At 35.3% G+C, this 23,256-nt stretch overlaps 2 pseudogenes; both read left to right on the forward strand.

The window, feature by feature from the left end:
* The first annotated feature begins 4,755 nt into the window (after nucleotides 1–4,755).
* LOC138810471 (U6 spliceosomal RNA) lies at nucleotides 4,756–4,855 on the forward strand (annotated as a pseudogene).
* Nucleotides 4,856–9,681: 4,826 nt separating this feature from the next.
* LOC138810465 (protein lin-28 homolog A pseudogene) lies at nucleotides 9,682–10,308 on the forward strand (annotated as a pseudogene).
* The last annotated feature ends 12,948 nt before the right edge of the window (nucleotides 10,309–23,256 follow it).

The raw sequence follows: 23,256 nt of genomic DNA on the forward strand, positions 1-23,256 counted from the left end.
CATTATCTACCATAGCTAAGATATGGAACCAACCTAGATGCCCTTCAGTAGATGAATGGATCAAGAAAATATGGTATATATACGAAATGGAATTCTATACCTCCATCAGAAAGAATGACATTGCCCCATTTGTTAGGAAATGGAAAAACTTGGAAAAAATTACATTAAGTGAAGTAAGCCAGGCCCAAAGAAACACAGGTCCCATGGTTTCCCTTATTTGAAATATCTAGTATATGTGTGAGTCAAGCGGAAAAGGACAGATAATGTGATGTTAGGAAAATGAACCCTTAGATATGTATTGTAATATTTTTTCTTTCATGCATGTGTTTCTAATGCATTTATAAAATTATTTCTTTGTTGCTTTGTATGTAGCTCCACCACCGTATATCCCCCACTTTTACTATATTTGATGTTAGTATAACTTGTGGAGAAGATGGGGAAAAGCAAGTCGTTTAAGGATTCAGGTGGACCTGTTGCAACAATGACAAGTACAAGTTGTCATGTCAAAAACGAGCTTTACAACGTAGGTGCGGGGGGGGGAGGAGAGGGGGAAGGATTGTGTGGGGAGGAGGGGGGAGCCTGGGAAAGGATGTGAAGGGTAAACAAAGGAGGAGGCTGCAATGCTTGGTAAGAAATGTATGCATTATCCTGCCCATGTAATTGTAACCCCTCTGTACAATACGTTCACAAATAAAATAAATTTAAAAAATAAATTAAAAAAAAAGAAGTGTTGTCCTTTGTAACAGACAATGTAATCCAAGAAATGGGTGATTTAACTCTATTCTTCTCCATACATCTTGTTGAGCAAAAGCAAGACCAAGAGAAAAATAATCTATTGAAATAATTTTGCAAAGAATAATTTCACTTTTCCTGATATGGTATCTAAGGAAAGTCTTAAGAGAGAAGATAAAAGTCGTAAGAGTGAAGATAAAAATGGATTATTCTTTAGTTTCCTCTAAGCATCTTGTTAGCAAAATATATCTTTGAGGTTAGAATTTATTGAACCAAAAAGGGGTGGAATACTTATTTTTGTGGGCACATTAGACACAAGAAGATTTCAAGGTAAAAGAAAAAAGAAAAAAAATATAGCTAAATATTTGTGATTACAGGTTCTTGGACTGTTTTTTTGGAGACAAAGATTTGCATTAGTGTTGGTCTTCATTAACATAGTTGTTGGGTTTCTGTGTCAACCAAATGAAAAGGGGAAGTTTAATGGACTCATTTGGACAAGTAAACAGCATGATAGAAAATAATGGCAAATAATATTTAATGAATTATTTTGAACAATTATTTTGCGAGAACGAAGAAGGAAAGATATAATTCAAAATCACTTGACTTTATTAAAAGTATGAAAATAGAGTAGTGAAGAGATCGAGAGAAAACAAAGAGGACTGCTTTCTCTCCAGTGGAGTAATAGGTTCTTGATCTTGTTTCTTCCATTCTGTTTTCACAAGCTATCAAGTGTGCCTCAGGACTCGAGTATCCAGTTCAAAGAGCATTCACAGAAGAAAATATTTGCAGTAGATACAGGTGAATTATAACCTTAGACAATCTATTTAAATCTGTTTAAAATTCTCCCCTACCCCAAATTGCCCTCTTTGAAAAGCTTTGTTTGCTTTTCCAAAGACTGACCTTCATTAATGATTTAAAATTTTTAGAGGATATATTCATACTCTCTAGAGATTGCTGTTTGGTTGTAATTTTTGTGTGTTTTTGTTTGTTGTTGTGTTTTTTAACTGAATTTCAAAAGGTTGTACAAGTGTGTTACAATTAAATGTGTCCATCAAATTGTCTAACGCTCCTGGATCAGAGTCACTCCTTCTATCAATCTGAACCAACCCTTTCTCCAAGATTCATTTCAGATTTACCGCTTTCTTTATTACATGTGTACATTGAGTATTCTAGCTTTACTTGCCCATTGTTCTATTTTTCATTCATTCTATTTCTTTACTATTGTTCTTCTCTGGTTTCAATTTCCTGATATTCATTCTGTTAAACTTCCTGTTAATTCTTTGAAAGGTTTACATACATTCCGTGGAGTTTCAATCCCACATATACTTGAACTGATGTCAGCTTATATTTCCATAATTCATTCATCTGCAATAACAAATTTGCAAGACTGGAGATGTGAAGCACTTAGACATGATTTTATTCTCATTCATTTGGAAGATTAACCTTTAGTCAGCAAGAAAGTTTAAAAATGACTTAGAATGTATTCCTAACTACTAGTTTTTATAAATGGCTTTGTAAAATATATGTGATTATTTTATTTTACATAGGATAATATTTTGTACTACCTATAAGTTTTGGAAAAAGAAGAAAACTAAAATTTACTAGTGTAGAGGAATATGATAATAAAAGAAGACATATTTTATGTTTGTCACATCTCTGATCAGTACCCATATGCAAGACTTAAAGTCATATTTCTTACTATGTTAGACAGATAGGGAAAACATAAAACAACACATGATAAGGCAACTCTTAGTGACTTTTTAAAAGGTACGTTTTTATGTGATGAAATTTATTACCTAATATTTGGGTTTGAAATATGGGAGGCTGATCTATTTAACATATTTCTGGAAGGCACCTACTGAACAACACAAATGGTGGGGGTACTCTTTCTACACTTTAATGAATGAATTTGTTTGGTATTGGTGCTGGGTAAGTAAATCAACTCTATTGTAACTTGCTTCCTACACTTGAAAACCTTGTAATGTCACTATCATCTACTTGTCAAGTGTTATTTTGGCAAATGTGATTTTAAATAGTTTATTTGAAAATGAATATACTTTCAGGAGATTAAATGTAGGTTATCATTGGTTTGAGAATGACATTTTTATACTACAGAACCTAGTTTTCTGAAGTACCAGTGTTTTGAATCACTAAGTATCTTCTTAATGGTTTTCTAAATTAAATTTGACCTCTAAATCAAGTTTTCCTAGCCTTGGTAGAACAATTATGGATCTATCATTCCAGAAACTATTTTTTGGCCAACTTTTGCTGCACTGAAATCTTTCATTAATCATTAGGAGAGGGGTATTAAAAATAATCTTGTTCATTTGTGATTTTGTTCACTCATATGGCCTGGTCATCTGTAAATTGAAAGTTTGAACTACAGTACTTTCTCTCATATTTAGTGATCTCATCTTTCATTTCAAGTTTCATTGCATTTCACAGTTGATTACTGCTAATTCCTATAAGGAATTGGGGCCTTGAAATATATTATAGGACATGAGAAATGAGATTAGTCTTCAATTACTTTCTGTTGGCATGTTGCATGGGCCTAGGTTAGAAGTCTTGCCCTTGTTATCTGATGATGCAGATAACTTGAACCTGGTATCCTAGGACCCGTGGGTCCTGCAGAAGAATAATAGCTTTTAGACATTATATCAGCAAAATTTGGGTATAATCAGTAAGTATGCTTCAGAAATATGGAGAAAAACCCTTTGGGACCAGCGAGTTAAAACAATAAACAGAGCATCAGAATAAAATCCTTTATGCATTAGCGGAAAACAATACTGTTATTTTACCATGTGAATTCAGAAGACAACAAACACTTAGAAGGTATCACAAGTTTATACCGAAGACATTGCATTGATACTTTTTATATTCTAATTTATATTCTAAACCTAATTATTTATATTCCAATCTATTTATGAGAATAAATGTAAATATATTTGTCAAACTATCAATTCTAATAAGATTCACTGTGTGAAATTTAAAATCAGTACATATAAATATAAAATATATAAGTATATATAATATAAAAATTGTTTTGCATTGTTCTGTTGTGGTTAGGGTATAAAGGCAACTCTGTTTTAAAGTATTATTCCATTATCTCTACCTCAGTTTTTGGTAGAGTTAGACTTAAAACTTTACCATTTGTTGATTTACAGCCTAGAGGCAAGAGGAAACACTGTGATTAAAACATTACCAATTTAAGGCCTAATATCGAGGAGAAACGTATGGACTTCTCCAGGAGCTATGGACATATTTGGTGATAGAAAGTCCGTAGTGTAAGTTCCTGCCTGGTTGGATGATAGACAGGAAAGGACAGTAGGTAATCATGCATATGAACAATTTTTTCACCTTCTTGGCTTTAGCTACTTTTGAAATGATAAGTATAGTAAACAATTATATTTTGATAAAATACCTTCTATTCTGAACAATTCTGACAGAACTGTTCATCTCTCTATGATCTCTTGTAACTAAGGTTAGTTTTGTTCCAGTAGACAATCTATGCTGTCAGGGTAAGATATTCTGATTGGTCTGTTCCTACATGGAAGAAGGGTAAAGGGTCAGCTAGACATTTGTGCCAGCAAGACCTCATTTGGGAAATTTTAAGTTGCACAAGTTTAGAAGTAGCTCTTAAGCAAGGCTTACTTTGAATCCATTAGCTCCACAAAGCTAACTCAGTTGTGATAAATAAATACTTGAAAAGCAATCACCTTTGGACTTAGCTGTAAAGGCTTCAAAGTATGATCAAATTTAAAATGAAGAAGACAAAATAGTCATTGACAAAAAATTGCAAATAAAATAAAATAAAATAAAATTAAAAATAAAATTAAATATAAAATTGCAAATGTGAGCAATCTACCAAACAATGGGTTTTTCCCATTATACAAAGAATTTTAGAGAAATAAGATCAATAGCATATTTAGGAACAATAAGGGTTCCTTGTTATAAATATTCAACCATGGATATATGCCTGTAGGAAGATTCCAACATTAAGTACTTAAATTTAGAGGATACTACATGTTTCAGCAGCAGGTCTACCCAAATTACAACAATACAGAGATTAACATGGCACTTGCAGAAGGATGATATGAAAATTTGTGAAGTATTCCATATTTTTCATTCTTCAAATGCAAGAAATGAAAAAAAGTTATTAAAAGGTGATTACAAAAACACAAGTGTAACAAGACCTGTAATTCATAGAATTAAAGGTTAGTTTGACATCAGTATATTAAATCTTCACCTGAGAAAGGCCTTTACATATCATAACCTTTACAAAACTTGAAATTAGTTAACATTGTCATTTTATCCCAAAGAAATAAAAAAATACAAGGACCTAGGAAAAAAGGCATCTTAAATTTTTCTATATGGAATGCAATCTGAAAGGACACATTAATGAACATATACATTATATAACAATGTAGAATTCAAATTATTATATGTAGGAGCGAATTAAATAGATTATGGACATTATACAAACATATATACTTTTTTCAGAAAAATGCCATGAACATCTATAGTGTCTATACTATGCTTTTCAAAAGATGTTAAAATTATTTCTGATTCAAAAAAATCACAAACTCTCTTGAAATCATTATAGATGTATACAAACAACTCTTGAATACATTTTGACATCAAAGTCAGACAATTCACTTGGAAGAATACCATGGAATCCATGAATTTTGAAAGTAAGATATTGCTGTTGCTTTGTATTGTGAAAAAAATTGTAGGGACACAAAGGATGGACTGGCATTTTTGAAATTTAAGACACTTAACCATACCATTACAACTTAGGAGAAGAATATGTACAGTCTTCCACAACTTCAAAGAGGTAGTAATACTTACTTATCCTTTTGGAAATATCAAATGCAGTTTCTTCCAAGTTGTTCTTCAGACCTGGTTTCATATAATGGTTCCACAGAAGGAGATACAGCATATTGTTGTTATTTCTATTCCCAGCAGCGAGATGCAAGGGGGTCAAGAGACCTTTAGTTTGGGGACTGGTATCTGCATCATGATGAATTAAGAAAGAAGCCACTCTGGTATTATTCCACATATAAGCACTGTGCAGGTATGTCTAGCCATTCAGAATTATTGCATGAATATCTGCCTTAAGCTACCAACTCATGGACAATGTCTAAGTGTCCACTCTAGGCTTCCCGATGAAGAGGGTTATACTCATCCTCATCCCTAGTATTCATCTGGGTGGCCTTTTTGGAAAGTAGTCTCCACACCATAGTATGCTGAATAATTTCTGGATCCAAAAGAGGAAATTTTCTTGGGTCCTACTCCATTTTTTTCTTGCAATTGATACTATTCCTCACTTTTTCATCTTAATTCCTGTCTTCATCAGAATTGCCTAACCAGAGACTTTGAGTGCCAGGGGGAATGAGATGTCCATGTTTTTCCCCAATAGTTCACATTGGTTGAACTGGTCAGAAAAATCTGATGAATTTTCTGCATATATTTATTCACCATGATTTTTTATTTTATCTTTTTCCATTTTTACTACTCGAAATTATTCTAACTGGAGAGTAGGGAATTTAGAGAGAGCAGAGGAAAGATTTTCCTCAATATTCAAAGGTACAGACTGAAAATGAGGACCAGTGGTGTCTTCATGTGCAGCTTATTCTAGGAATGAGAAAATAGGAAACAATGCCTTCTATGTAAATGATTTGGGAAATACAATGTTCTAGTGTGAGAGAACTCACTATTCAACATATGGACTTAAAGAGCTTTCTAATAGCTTTCTAATGTTAGTATTTAACATTCGAAAAAATGTAGAATGCAATAGTAAAATAGAAGTCCTTTGTATGACTACCTAAATTCTTGTTTTTTAAAAGATATTTGTTGTCATCTAAAAATACGCCTATCTATTGTCTTCAGGTGATTTTGATGATTGAAGATGCTTAATGAGAAGTCAAAATGTATTAGTAGTCCTTTGCTATCAATTAAATTTCACTTTTTCTTCTTGGAGGATATAATGATCAAAGCAAGCAATCAGCAAGCAATCGTTCAGAATCATGCTTCCAGTGCAAGTGAATCACCAGTAAGTAATCCTCGATACCATTATCCACAAAGATTTGTCACAGATACAATCACCCTGCCCTCTCTAGCTGCTTTCCTAGCCTGGACCTATTCCTTCATTGTACAGGAAAAGTGTGATTCAATAGATTTCAGTCAGATCTGTTAGTAGAATTATCAAGTATTTAGATTCTTTTTTTTAAAATTAGCTGTGGGGCATGAACTCTGGGCCAGGGCACTATCCTTGAGCTCTTCAAATCAAGGCAAGCGCTCTACCACTTGAGCCACAAAACCACTTCTGGATGGTGCTGTTTATGTGGTGCTGATTTGGGAAATGGTAGAGCAGAAAGTGAAATGATGCAACCAAAAATATAAAAACAAAATAAATTAGGATAATTATGGAGCAATCATATTGTCTATGAGAACCATGAAAGAGAGAGAGGAAAAGAGATACAGATGTGCAATGACCTAGCTAGCCACAAAATCCATGCTTCTAATCAATTTACAGAGCAAACAATTTTTTTAAGAGATAGAAATAGAATATATGTATTTACTTGAAATTAGTAAATACATTTTTAGTAGCCTACATAAAGAGTCAGAGCTTTGACCAAATTACAGACAAGAATCTTAAACCTTGGGCTAGGATGTTGGCTCAGTGGTAGAGTGCTTGCCTTGCAGCTTACTACAGTGCGGAGAATACTTTCCAAAAAGGCCACATATGAATAATAGGGATGAGGATGAGTAAACTCCTTTTCATTGGGAAGCCCAGAGTGGAAACCTAGACATTGTCCATGAGTTGGTAGCTCAAGGCAGATATTCATGCAATAACTGTGAATGGCTGGACACCCATTCACAGTGCTTATATGTGGAATATATTGCAACAGCACACACACACACACACACACACACACACACACACATCATCATCATCATCATTATCATCATCATCAAATTTCTTCATAAGTATTTTTTGCGTATGGTCTTAAGAATAAATTTACATTATTAACTTGAATTTCTGACAGGACAATATCATCACTGTACATCTTGGTTGTATGCTCTCAGTTTTAAATTACTATTTAAGTATGTGCATTAGATAAGTATAGAGAAAAGTAGGAGCCACTCCGGTGGCTCAGGTCTTTAATCCTAGCTAATCAAAAAGATGAAATCTGATGATTGTGCTTTGAAACCAGACCAAGAAAAAAAAGTCCATTAGATTCTGATTTGAAAGTAACCACAAAAGCTTGAAATGGAGCTGTAGGATAAGCATTAAATTGCTAGCCTTGAGAAAACTAAAACAAAAAAAAAATAACAAATTCTGGAACAGAGTCAGGCCCTGAGTTCAAGCTCTAGTATAAGCACCAAACTAATGAATTAATTAATTAATTAAAAATAAATTAAGTGGTCGCATGTGGAGAGGCAGGTAAAATGTAACAATCGTGGACACTGGATTATGTATTATTTTGTAATAAGGCAAGTTATCATTTTTCCTAATCACTAATATTTTATTTGAACTTTTTTGTACAGTAAATCCTGAATTTGGCATGCATGTATATGTGTTTATAAATGTGCGCACATGTGTGTGTATATGCGTGAGTGTGTGCATTTGCAATGTTGCTTGCCAATGTGGACAGAGTGAGGCTGAAAAGAGCTGTGTTGAAATATAGTTATTTATCACTGTTCCATCCTGTTATTTCAGTGGAACCACCCTTCTGTACATTTTATTTGTCAAATAATAACATCATCATAAATAAAGCATTTACACCATTAAGTTAGATAAAAGAGATCACTTTCAGTTAAAAGAGATCACTTTCAGTTCTTAGTATATATTAGGCAATAAGATACACATATAATTAGGTAGTGAATTATTGATGTAAGATGACTGTCAGTACAAAATATGTATTTGACCTCTTAAATTGGATATACTTTTAAGATATACTCATGGAATGATTTTGACCTACTCGACCAAACAAGTATTACTCGCTGGTTATTCCTGTGAAACTCAAGGTGGATAAACTCTTTCCAGATTTCTGTTGAAAATAACTTTCTTTGTAAGATCATATCTATTCACACTAAGATAATAAACCCCGTATTTTTTAGGTTTGAATATCCCATCATATTGACTGAAAATCAGTATTGTGGATATGTTTGTTAGATATACATTGCAAAAACAAACAAAAAGCATGTGTCACCTCCAGATTGTGGATGCATTTGAAGTTGTTTTGTACATACAAATGTTTCTTCATTAATTGTTCTTTTGTGGGAGTAACTATCACAACTTTAACAAATAAGGCTTTTTGAATATCTTTTCCAATATAAATAACATCCCAGAGCAAGTCTTGCAATTTCTGAAACCCCTTTGAATATTTCAATGTTATTTCAGTTCATTGACTATACAGCTAAAAGCATTTCTGAAATAAACATTGTTAAAATCTGAAAATGTTAATGGATATAAAGGCTTTTTATGCATCATTTTATGAAAAGCCAGTTTTTATGAAACTAAAAGATATAGAATAAAAGAATGGAAGTGAATTGGGTGAGCTAATTATTAGTATAACTTTGTTTTCTATTAGCACAATCCTTTGAACGTACATGATGAAGTTAAATTATGTGCTTTTTGACACTATGCTTCAGTTATTTTTAGAATCTTTGTAGTTATAAGAGTGAATTTGTAGTATAAATAAATGTCTTTGAAAATGATTAGGATTAATCTTGTGTTTTGTGTCCTACTCCCCCAAAAATGAGTTATTTTCAAGTGTTAATAGTTTATAATTGAATCTTCAGTATCATAAGAAATTTTGAAAAATGGATTGTGCGGGGAAGATGTAGTCGCCTCTTCTGCCAACCTGCCCTTTGCCTCCGCACTTCTCTGGGGCCAGCAGCAGCCCGACCAGGGGCCCGGGGCCGCAGGCTCAGACAACGGCCATGGGCTTGGTGTCCAACCAGCAGTTGGGAGGTGGCTTCGCCAAGGCAGCGGAGAAGGCACCCGAGGAGGCGCAGGAGGATGCCGCTCAGGTGGCTGAGGAGCCTCAGCTGTTGCACAGGGCTGGCATCTGTAAGTAGTTCAATGTGCGCAGAGGGTTCGGCTTCCTATCCATGACAGCCCGCATCAGGGTAGCGCTCGACCCCCTGGTGGACGTCTTTGTGCACCAGAATAAGCTGCACATGGAGGGCTTCCAGAGCCTGAAGGAGGGAGAGGCTGTGGAGTTTACCTTTAAGAAGTCTGCCAAAGGCCTAGAATCCATCCAAGTCACTGGGCCCAGTGGGGTGTTCTGTATTGGGAGTAAGAGGTGGCCAAAGGGGAAGAACATGCAGAAGAGCAGATCCAAAGGAGACAGGTGCTACAACTGTATTGGTCTAGACCATAATGCCAAGGAATGCAAGCTGCCACCACAGCCCAAGAAGTGCCACTTCTGCCAAAGCATCAACCACATGGTGGCCTCCTGTCCACTGAAGGCTCAGCAGGTCCCCAGTTCCCAGGGAAAGCCTGCCTACTTTAGGGAAGAAGAAGAGATCCACAGCCCTGCCCTGCTCCCTGAGGCCCAAAATTGAGCCCCCAGAGTCGGGGGGGGGGCAACTCTAGCTAGCAGGAAGTTTCAAGGAGCAGGCATCAATCGGCAAAGTGGAGAAAGTTGGAAAATGGATTGGGTTGGCGAGTAGCTGGCTCTTCCATACGTCTCAGGCCAGGATGTCCCAGTATCATCCCATCTTCTCTTTTGATGAGGGGAAGGGGTGATGCATAGTAATCCCATCATGATCTATCCCAATTCAAGTGAGGGGCTTTGGGGGAACCACTTGTGAAACCTGCGTACTTTATATGATAATCTTCACCTGACCTACATGCTTCCCCTCCCTCCCCCCCAGCCTTCAGCTTCTAAAAGTGACCCAGATTGGCAAGTTGTTCCTTTAAAGAAGGATGTGTCCAATTTCTCTTGCCAGGGTGTGAAACAATTAAGCACCAGTCCAGCAGATCCACGGGCTCAAATCCCCAAGGTGTAGTATCCCGGGTAGGAGGACCTGTCAGGAGCAAGGCAGGGTTGTTTTGTTTTGTTTTGTTTTTTGTCTCTCCACCACCTCCTCCACTCCACATCTTGTTTCCTCATCACCCTATCTTGAGCTGTAGTGCTGGGAGAGCTGGTCCAGGCATTGGGTTGTGATGACAGGCAACATGGGTGACTAGGGAATGGCTGCAAACCTGCTGCTCTGAGCTTTTCCCTGCTCCCACCCCCATTTCTGGGCCAATGTGATTGTAATTTATTTGTTCCCTTGGATTACTGCACCTTGGGTCCCCGCTTTCTCCAGGATGCCAAACCTGCAATATCTGTGTGAATGACGTATCTTGTGCATTTTAACTTTTTTTTTCTTATTATAAATATTCTGGTTTTGTATTTTTATATATTTTCATCTTAAGGCTCTCATTCCTGCACTGTGTTCTCAGGTACATGAGCAATCTCAGAGATAAATGGCCAACAGCTCCAGGTCGGCATAGCAGGAAGACTTTGTTGTTTTTATCACCATGGAGAGCAATCATTTGGAGGGCATAGCCTATTGAACGACTTCATTTTTGCCAATTAGAGCTGGCTTTTTTGCCATAGGGTCCTCTTGAAACCCCCTCAACACTTGGAAATGTTTCATGGGAGACTAGGTTTTTAATTGGGTTGCCCCATGACTTGTTCTCCTTCTGCTGGAAGAATGGAAATTAGTCTAAACAGGAAACGGTGGTTCAGACAAGGTAGAAGACGACCAAAGAGGAAGCCAAGGTTAGTAATGATTGTCTAATCCTATGGCTCTGCGACTTGTTTTCTTTCCATATACTATATCTATCCTTTACTAGGTTAGGTTGGGATTACTGTGCAAATAACTGTATATGTATTTTTTTTCCTCTAAGGAATGGGAATTGATATGTTTGGATTTTAAGACCACAGATTTGTGTCCCCCTTCTACTAGCCATGCAGGGATGGATCTATAAAAAGCAAGGACCAAATCCTCAGTCTCGGCTTCCAGGGAAACCCATAAGTGTAGGCCTCTCTCTGGAGCCCGTGTCCTGCCCTGCTGCATAATTGTTCATAGTGTTGTGTTAGCTAAAGGACAAAAAGGAGGTTTACAAGCTGTGAGATCACCACAAACCTACCTCATGTGTTAAAATGGGACAAATGCAATAGAATGCATTGGGTGATGTGTGTCTGATCCTAGTTTCTTGTCTTCCCACAAATGCTGCCCCCTCTAGTTAATTGTATTTGACTAGGCTCTGTAGGACTTTACTGAGTTTCTGAGTTGGTCATTTGCTAGATGGCCTAGTTTGTGTAAATAATAATATGTGGGTCTTTTCTCCATGTTCTTTTTGGAGTTTTATTGTTTACAAACTTCTTTTAGAATTGAGAAAAACAGCCAAAGCATCTTTGACAGAAGGTTCTGCACTAGACAAAAGGATCTGAAGCTAAGTTGGGGGAACTTCTAAAGTGAGGATCTTGAACCAGTTTTTCTTTTGTTCCCTCACTTCCCCTATTTCCCATTTTGGACTAGATCTTCGTTGGTAAAAATAATAATAAGTCCCTATCCTCTAACCTTTTCTCCATCAAAAGAAAACCTACATGCCCATACACAGATGACTCTTGGAATGTCTCTTCAACTTTTATGTGACTTATGCAAAGATTCTGAAGACGCTAGTGCTCCAACCTCTCCACCCCCCCCTACACACACACCTTGTTCCCAACCTGAGTCCATGTTTTTTTAAACGTAATTCTCATCAAATATGACATTTGTGACCAAACCTGCTTGTTCTGTAATACTAGAGAAAATCAATTGGGCTTTCCATGTAGAAAGTGGGGTCAGGAGACCAGGAAAGGGAATATGAATGTATGTTAAAGTCACTCAGGAACTTGTACACAGGTGCAAGAAAAGTTATGTCAAAGTGGCCACAGATTGTTTAATGGGAGACGAATGTAACGCCATGTTTACTGCTAGAAACCAAAGCTTTGTGAGAGAACTTGAATTTATGGGGAGGGAGGCTGGAAAAGTGTGTACCTGTCTGTCCTTTCTCTGATCCCTTCAGACTAAAGCTTCCTTGGGCTTTTATGATACCAGTACTGCGGTGTTTTATTTCATGATTGATTTGTGCTGTACCCGAGTACTTCCTTTCCCCCTTTCTAATAATTTTTTTAAACACATAATGACTCTTCCCTTACCTTTCTTTTCCTGGGAAAATACAATGAAGAAATAAATAAATGAATACTTAAAAAAAGAAATTTTGAAACAATGTAGTATTATTGATGTCTTTTTTAGGGGGTGGAGTCTGGTAGTGGGGCCTGAACTCTGGGCCTGGGCGCTGTCCCGCAGCTCTTCAGCTCAAGTCTAGAGCTCTTCCACTTGAGCCACAGCGTCACTTCCGGCTTTTTTCTTTTTGCTTATGTGGTGCTGAGGATTCGAACCCAGTGCCCCATGCATGCATGGCAAGCACTCTACCACTGAGCCACCTTCCAGCTCTTTATGTCTTTTTAAACCAATTGTATTCAGAAGTTGGAAAGGCTTTAATTCATGCTTAGGTCTTGTTTTCTATGATTTTTTTTGGTCCGGTCATGGGGCCTGAACTCTGGGCTTGGGCACTGTCCCTCAGCTCTTCAGCTCAAGTCTAGTGCTCTACCACTTGAGCCACAGCGCCACTTCGCGCTTTTTTGTTTTTCTTTTTTTTTTTTTTTTTTTTGCTTATGTGGTGATGAGGAATCGAACCCAGGGCCTCAGACATGCAAGGCAAGCCCTTTAACCACTGAGCCACCTTTCCAGCCCTGTCTATGATTTTTTATCCTCTCATTCCTAACATTAATGATAGGTCAGTCTGCATTTTTGGGTACATGAAAGGTAAAATATTTATCTGGGGTCAAAGTGATTTTTATATCAGTCTTGCTTTAATAGCATTTTAAAGTATACCTTTCTCTCAAAATGTTGGGTATAAAAAGCAGTCAAAAAACTTCTAGGGCTGGGAAGGTGGCTCAGTGGTAGAGTGCTTGCCTTGCATGCCTGAGGCCCTGGGTTCGATTCCTCAGCACCACATAAGCAAAAAGAAAAAAGCCAGAAGTGGCGCTGTGGCTCAAGTGGTAGAGCGCTAGCCTTGAGCTGAAGAGCTGAGGGAGAGAGCCCAAGCACACAGTTCAGGCCCCACAACCGGACCCCCCCAAAAAATTTAAAAAACCTTCTAATAGTAAACAATTTAGGTGAGCTACAATGTGGAAATGATTGGTCCATAAGACATGCAGTCTCTTTCCATCAGGAATTGGGGAGGTCATTCTTTCAGTAAGACAGTGTTAAACAGAGGTAGGGTCCCCAAGCAGTGCAGTGTTGAGTGAAGGGATAGAATATGATTTCTGCTATTTTGACCTAGAAATCAAGAAAGTTATTCTTTAGCAGTTCCTTTCACCAGAGAGGTATGTATTGATTATGAACTTTGAGTTTTCATATTACAGTTACCTATTTTCTAACAAAGACAAAGTGAAATATTATGAGTGTACACAATAATTATGGGAAATTTTCCTCGAATTTGTAGACTAAGTGCTAGTATTTTAGTCATGAAATAGAATGAGGTTAATTGATATATTCGGAGATGGACCTCAGGCTAACACTTACCATGTGTGCAATGTTGTACTAGTAATTACAACACTGAAGACTTCACTATCATCATCAGAAAATTAAAAATGTAAGTAGTTCCACTTTATGCAATTATTCTGAGGATTAAATTAGATACCAAGGGTAAAGTATTGGAAAAACAAACAACTAGCATTTGGCAAATTCTACCTGTTATTTTATCATGTGATGAATTCTAACATTTTTACTCTGATTTTATATTGTGTCTATTTATGATGTACAATGTGATGTATTGATATTCATTGCATTGATCATTTTTCTGTCACTATAAGGAAAATACCTGAAAAGAAAATTTCTGAGGAGGAAACTATTATATTGTTTCATGGTTTAAAAGAACACAGTTTAAGATCTCCATTGTTTTTAATTATATTTTTATTATCTTAACTAGTTGTACAAAGGAATTTCCATTCTATAAGTCATGTTTTTATGTACAATGGATCTTTATATAACTATTCCCTACCCTTCAGAATCTCACCAGACTTTAATTTTTTCTAGTTTCATACTATCTGCATTGAATATTTTGTCTTCACTTTCTTCCTCCATAACTCTCTTTATTCCTTCCCATTCACTTCCCCTCACATCTTCCAAGTGATAGTTTCCCAGTATTAATTTTGTTGGATTAAAAATTTAATTTGATAAAAAATGACATCATTTAAATATTCCTCTGCAAATGGCATGATTTGGTTAATATTGCTGTGTAAACTTGTATAAAGTTCTAGCTTCCAAATATGAGACAGAACATGGGTCCTTTTTGTGTCTGGTTCTGATTTAGTTTACATATTTTTACATCTATCCATTTCATTGCAAATAACGTAACAGTCTTCATAATGGATAGGTACAATCCACTTACGTATATATGACACACTTTTGCCAACCATCACTCCGCCAAAGGGCATCTGGGCTGTTTCTATAACTTGGCTACGGTGAATAGTGCAATAGTGAACATGGTTGTGAAAGTGATTTTACTGTAACCTTTTGGAAGAATTCATCACTATCTTTCTGGGAGCAGTCCTCTAACTTGTTTTCCAGAATAAGCACATCCTTCCCTTCATCTCCATCACAACGTTTTGCAAGTCCTCAAAAACACACTACCCTATATAGGTCTCAATAAGCTAAAAGCACACAGTGCCCATATTCTTTCAATACATTTTTAATAATTGTACTTATAATTTACGGAACACCTTCTATGTACTTTCCTGTTGTGGGAATGAGAGACATAACAGACTGAAAGTAAGAAATATGCATTTTAGTTAGCTATTATCATATTTAAAATCTTTTTCAGCTCTAACTCATAGCCTCGCTTACTATTATTTTAATCTTTATATGATTACTTCATCTATCGCCTAAATTATAACAGGTGAGTTAAATACAAAGGCAAAAAGTGTGGTTTGATTTTGACACTCATGTGTGAGGATGCACAATATGGGCAAATAGAAGGATTGGAATAAATAGCAGTTATCCTTTTTGCTAAAGTAGAGATGGTTTTCCCAAACTGATTCTTACAATTCATATTGCATTCAACAAAAAGAAACATGTAACACTTCTCTTTGTTTTGCTCCTTATTAACTTTTGTTTCCATTTTATTTTATAATGAAGGATGATTTCATGAATCTACTGTAGATGAAAAAATATGTTGAAATATTTCTATCTATGCATTGATCTATACATACACACATATATTACACAGGTTACAATGATAATTTATAACTTCTGTAACTATACAATTTACTAAATTATTAAAAACATCGACGGCTCATGCCTGGAATCCTGTTTGCTCAGGAGGCTGAGATCTGACAATCGTGCTTTGAAACCATCCTAGGCAGGAAAGTCCATGAGCCTCTTATCTCCAAACAACCAACGGAAAATCAGAATTGGAACTGTGGTTCAAAGTATTAGAGTGGTATCCTTGAGAGAAAAAGCTCAGGGACATCACCCAGGCTCTTAGTTCAAGAACTATAATCTACCTCCAAAAATCTATTTAATTTACACCTTTGTAAGTAGAGTATTTCCATCACCCAAATGCACATCCATGCACATTTGCAAAGTAACTCTGTTTTGTCTGAAGTACCAATAAACATTATCACTAAAGTAGAAAGCATTGGAACGTAGGTTCATTCTATCTCTCTCATAGATTTTTCTCCACTCAAATACTCAAGTGTTACAATTGTTCTAATTATTTAAAATCATAGTTTTTGTCTTTATTACCTCTAATATTAGAGTTTGAATTGAGTGTTTTGTGCCACTTAAATGTGTGTTCTTAACACTTTGTCATGCCCCCAGCCCTAAGTTATCCTGATTATTTTTCAGCAAGAAACTGATCTTTGCTCTCAGTTTACTTGATGTTATTCTTCCTGGAATTAAGAATAACAGGTGCATGGCACTGTGTACAGAACTTTCTGTTCAGTCTGGGCTTTCGCCACTATCCTCACAATATTGCATTCCCATGTAGTCAGGATTTTCATAAGCTTGTCAGAGCTGATTTTTTTTTAAATCTTTCATTTCCTGCAGGTTCTTGAGTACTGAATTAATTAGTGTTTTCTTGGGTTGTTTTGTTTCATTTGAATCTCTGTGTTGAGTTGCTCCTCACATTTCCTTTTGTTTCTTTCCCTCAAGTTCTTACCTAAAGTGCTGAGAAACCAATTCTTCTTTCTCAAGATAGTCAGGGTGAACATTATTTATTCCAAAGCAATTTCAGTAACATTTAAACACCTTCATATCTATGAATGGTAAACACATGCTAAGTGCTGAGAAGGGTGTTTTTATTTTCATGGCAGCCTTTGGCATACACAGGCAGATCATGAAATATATGAATAAAATAAAACTACAGATGCATGCCTGGAGGAGAAAAAGCTATTATTAATTGTTTGACAGAGGTTTCTCTTCTAGGGAAAGAAAAATATTGCTTGGTGCAGGATTTCACAAAATCATATTGCTAGGAGGAACCTAAACTATCATCTAATACTACAGACTTAATACCACTTGAGCCACTGCACCACTACTGGCTTTTTAGTGGTTTATTAGAGATAAGAGTCTCATGGAATTTCCTTCCCGGGCTGGCTTTAAACCGTTATCCTCAGATCTTAGACTCCTGAGTACCTAGGTTTACAGGTGTGACCTACCTCAATCCTTATACAAAAATTTAAGATAAAAATGATTATCAATCTAAATGTGAGATGTAAAAACCTATAAGACATAAACGTAAAAATTCATGACATTGTATCAGTAAAGGTTTCTAAATGGAAAGCACTAGTGGCTAAAGAAAAGCAAGAATATAGTGGATTATATCAAGTGATAGCCTTTCATATTTCAAAGGACACTATAACCGAAGTGAAAGCATATCAAACAGATAGAGGGAATATATTTGTTAATGCTACAAGGTGAATTCTACAATGATTCTGAATGTTAAGTATTTTTATATCTTCTAATTCTATATAATTTTTTTCCTGAATAGGATATTTTTTAAAGAACATTTGTAAATTAATAGTCAATAATAGGAGCATATGATATAAGTTCCTCTTTAGTATCTAAGAAAAAAGAAAAAGAAAACTCACTAGTAGGACCCTAATATAAGAAGATGACACAAAATATAGTAATGCATTTGTGGAGAAATTGATAAATTCCTCATAATCATCGATTTGAATAATACTGCAATCATTTTAGCAAGCAAGTTTTCAAGTCTTAGACTTCAAAAAGAATTGTATAGGATCCATTCATTACACTTCTATGAATGTATTAAAGAGAAGTAAAAAAAGTGTTTGGACAGGGAATTGTAGTTCATTGACAGGGCACTTGAATAGTATGTATGATACCCTGGAAAAAATCCCCAAAATCAAATTTTGAAAAGACACACTATAGAGGATGTATGCTGGATAAATTCCTATAACAGAATTTTATATCTATTTTAATGTCTGTTCTATAAATTTATAGATTTCTATTTGAAGAAATGCAAGTTTGTGAAAATTATGCTTTGAAAACCTATGAAAGTACAATTCACTTCCAAAACTAAAATGTCTACAATAAAAGGAGGTTATATATTGCAAGTGAATTACATGTTAGAAAAAAAATTGTTAAAAATTCATCACACAAAATGCAGAATACCTAAAGAGATGTTTTTGGTGTTGGCTAAAAACTCTGTAGACAACAGCGTTTAAAACAAAGATGTGATTTCTGTTGATTTTGAGGGTTTTTTTGTATGTTATTTTGAGTTTATAAAGAGAACTCAATCAAATAGTCTATTTGATAACTGGAATACCTAGGAATTATGCATCACTTATAAGTAATTGATAACTTCTTCTTTTTTATTTTATTTTATTTTATTTTATTTGTGAACATACTGTACAGATTGGTTACAATTACATGGGCAGGATAATGCGTATATTTCTTACCAAGCATTGCAGCCTCCTCCTTTGTTTACCCTTCACATCCCTTCCCAGCTTTCCCCCTCCCCCCCAGTCCCAATCCTTCTCCCACCCCCCCGCTTTGGACATGACAACTTGTACTTCTCATTGCTGCAACTTTTTCTGGAAAAAACTTTTAGCAAATGACAGAAGACACAAATCTATGCATCTGCATTTTATGAAAGCCATATATTACTTGCTCAATACAGTTGCTTTTCTCTACTTTGCTAGGTAAAAAAATGTATTCTCAAGTTAAGAGCCAAAAGCAGTGAAAAGAAACAAAATACACAATCATCTTTATTTATTTGTGAAAATAACAAATGAAATAAAAGAATTCCACTTAAGGGACTCCAATATTAGTATCTATGAAGCTGTTCCTGAATGCCAAAATCCATTGAATTTTTGGAATTTCTACGAACATATAAGAACTAGAACAAGAAAACAAATATAGTCTTAGAGTGAAGCAGCGTTGCAATAATTTTCTTAATTGTTTTGAAATTACAAAAGAATTGATACTCCTTTGCTTTGGATATCATTTAAAAATGTTTATCACTTATTATAATTCAAATACCAAGCAAGAGTAATTTTATATAATCACTACAAATATCATTTTAATACTATCATAAAATAGAATAAAAAACCAGTCCCAATATTTTACTTACCTATCATTATTCTTAATTCCTAATCATTACCTAAATAACTTAATCTTTATCGATGTCTTTAGCATCGATGTAAATATTCTATAATTTTTACTTAACATTTTCCAAGGGCATGTATTCATGTTTCTAAGAAATTTTCACAGCAGTTAAAAGACGCTTTTGTGAGATTAATGTGATATATTTTGTTGTTGTGGATATTGTTTTCAAGGCCTGGGCGTTGTCCCTATGAGTTTTTATGCTCAGGGAATGCACTCTACAACTTGAGGCACAGAGCTTATTCCTGTTTTTAGTGATTAATTGGAGATAAGAATCTAACAAGTACTTTTCTGTCTGGGTTAGTTTCGAACACAATTCTAAGATACCAGCACCCAGAATAGCTCGAATTATAAGTATGAGTTACTGACACTTGGTTTGATGAATTTTAAAAAATTGTAATTATGTTCTAAGATGTTTGTTTTACTACAATGTATATCATTCTACACATAAATTTAGATAGATATATGTATATATTTCTCATGACAAATAATCCCTAAAAATGCATCTTTCTATAGATCATATATATATATATATATATATATATATATATATATATATATATATCAAATACATATATATATAAAGAGAGAGAGAGAGAGGACAGAATTTTATGCTACTATTTTTGACCTTTTTCATTTCAAAGATATATAGTCTATTTATCTAAAAGTTTCCTAGAATAAAATAATGAATATTTAAATAGAAAGTAGAATTTATTACTTTCAAGGAAATTTTAGATATGCATATGATATTGTAGTTAGATTTACAGTATATCACTTGAAAAAATTCTGTTCAAACTCTTAAATATTTCTGTGTAGTGACAGGGAGAGAGGAAGTTAATTCAAATTGGTGAGGAATTTGCAATGCTTCAAACATCCATTCCATAATTTGTTTTTTTTTAATAAGTTTTTTTTTCTTTGTGAACATACTGTACAGAGGGGTTACAATTACATGTGCAGGATAATGAGTACATTTCTTACCAATCATTGTAGCCTCCTCCTTTCTTTACCCTTCACATCCCTTCCCAGCCTCCCCCCTCCCCCCCCAATCCCAATCCTTCTCCTTACCCCCCTTACTCCCCCCCCGTGCACCAACATTGTAAAGCTCGTTTTGGACATGACAACTTGTACTTTGAAGTAAGCCATGCACAAAGAAACATAGGCCCCATGGTTTCCTTATTTGCAATATCTAGTATGTGTATGAGTCAAACGGAAAAGGTCAGATAATATGATGGCAGGAAAATGAACCCTTACATATGTATTTTAAGGTTTTTTTCTTTCATGCATAATTTGTTATAAGCACGTAGTCAAGCTATCTGATATAGTTTAGATATTTTTCTTTATTCAAAATTTTAATATGGATGCATGCACCGTGGTAACATTAACATTATTAATAAAAAGACAAATAATAACAAAATCATAGATACAAAACAGACTTTAAATAATTAGCACATATGATGCTAATAATAATTTTGATGAAGATGATGATGACCAGAGTGTATCATGATAATGACAATATTGTGATTGAAAGGAAAAAAACTTCAAACATCTTTGAAGCTACATTCCCACATTGAATTCATAGTAATAAATGGCGTTGGATTACATACAATAAGAATAACAAGAGGAGAGATTCAATATCAAGAAATACAATCACATAAACAGGTAGAGACAGTAAAAACCCTAATGTTATTCCTGCAGTCTCTCTAATGTATATTCACTTTTCTTGGTGGTATTTTTTATTGGTGTTTTTTGGGTTTTTTTTCAGTCGCTTGAGCTCAGGGCCTAAGTGCTCTCCCTAAGCCCTTCAGCTGAAAGGGAGCTCTCGACCACTTGAGCTACAGCGCCACTTCCGATTTTCTGGTGGCTTATTGTAGATAGGATTGTCACAGTCTTTCCTGCCCAGCCTGGCTTTGAACCTCGATCCTCAGATCTCAGCCTCCTAAGTAGCTAGGATTACAGGTGTGTGAAGAGCTAACTCCATTTTAAGATTAATCCCCCTGAGCTGTGCTGCCTTCAGAGTAACCCCCAAAGAGAGCTGTGCTGCCAAAGAAAAAAGTGGTTCTCAGAGAAACCACTGGTTCCCACCAACCCTGTCCACCCTTAAGGAAGAGAAGAGTTGCGCAGGTGTTCCAGCAGAAAAAAAAAAAAAAAAGAGACGTGTGATCAGGGAGGACTTAAAACCCCTGAACTTGTGAACTTGCTTGTGTGGAAAACCCCTGAACTTGTGAACTTGCTTGTGTAGAAACCCCTTAAACTTGTTTGTTTGAAACTATAAAATCTGTGCTAATTTTGAGCTCGGGGCCTCTTAACATCACCGGTTACTGAGTGCACGGAAGACCAAGCTCAAGCTTGCAATAGATGACTGTTTGCTGTTTGGATTGATCATGGACCCTGGTGGTCTGAGAGGGGGCATCTGAAAACTGTACACTTCAGTGTGAGCCAGCAGCGCCTGGCTTGTTGGTATTGTTTTTTAATAAATAAAATCATTTATTTCCACATTTTGATGGACTAAGATATAGTTTTCAACTTATGGTGATTAGTTCAAATAACATTCTCATATAGATACTATTCAATAACCAATGTTTTCCAATGATATATGAAGACTATGTTCTTCAACACATCTGTGAACACATGACACAATTTACATAATACCACTTACATACGTGTAGTTGTCTTAAAGGGACACAGGCTTTAGGGCCAGGATGTAATATTTATTTTTATCTCTGCATGAAAAAATTTGTGACTTTTTACCAACAAACTGAAATTAATTCTTTCCTTATTTGCAAGCTAAGTTGAAAAACGTGAGGACTCTTCACTTTTCCTTTTTCCTGATCTACAATTCAACAAATATATTCTTCAATATTTCTGGTAAGTTACATGCATTTACAGATGAGAAATGTAAGGCCAACAGTCAATAGAGTGAGTAAATAACGATACTAAAATTTGTGTCTGAGCACTTCACTCCGTGTGCTGACAAGGAGAATAATTTGGTGATGGAGAGGACAAATATGAAAAGACTATGGGGAAAAAGCATACATTGTAAATGGTTGTTTGAGGACTAGGTGACCAGTGATGAGTATTTGAAACAGGCTGGTGTCAGGGGCAAAAAAGGGGTAAATAGAAATCATATTAGTGACAGAAACTGAGAAAATCTTGATCATTCATCTTATCTAATGGGCAGGAGTAGAAGGGTAAGAAGAAATCTGAAATACTTCCACCTCTCTGGCTGGAAACTGTGTTAGTGATATTCCTATGATAAGGATTACTGGTGGAAAAGATGTATTTAGAAGTAAAAATTTTCTGATAGTTCTAAAATTTATGTTAAACACATACAAAGACAGGTCTGTTTAGACATCATCAAAATATCCACGACCATTAATATGAAAAAGAATAATAAAATTGGAGGCATTATTAAAGGGAAGAGGAAAAGGTAAGTTCTGACACAAGTGTGAGCAATGTGAACAAAAGTGTGGACAAGATTGGAAGAAAGAGATAAATAAGGAAACAAAAATGTAATAAACCCATATTTACAGAAGTAAAGAAAGGAAAGAATTTTCAGGAAAATATTGTAGGAAATATATTATCTAGATTTGAAAACTAAAAGGACATAGACAAGTCCAATAAGAACAGTGTTTTGGAGAAAGTCATACTGATAAAATTTTGAGAGATCAATATGAAGTCATAAAATTCTGGATCCATAAATTCAACAGATCCTGTTGATTTTAATTGTTGGGACCAAATGCTTTTATCCCAACCTTAGAAGAACTATACAGATAT

Source organism: Dipodomys merriami, unplaced genomic scaffold, assembly GCF_024711535.1.
Source record: "Dipodomys merriami isolate MVZ:Mamm:240054 unplaced genomic scaffold, mDipMer1.0.p SCAF_1035, whole genome shotgun sequence".
Lineage (NCBI taxonomy): Eukaryota > Metazoa > Chordata > Mammalia > Rodentia > Heteromyidae > Dipodomys > Dipodomys merriami.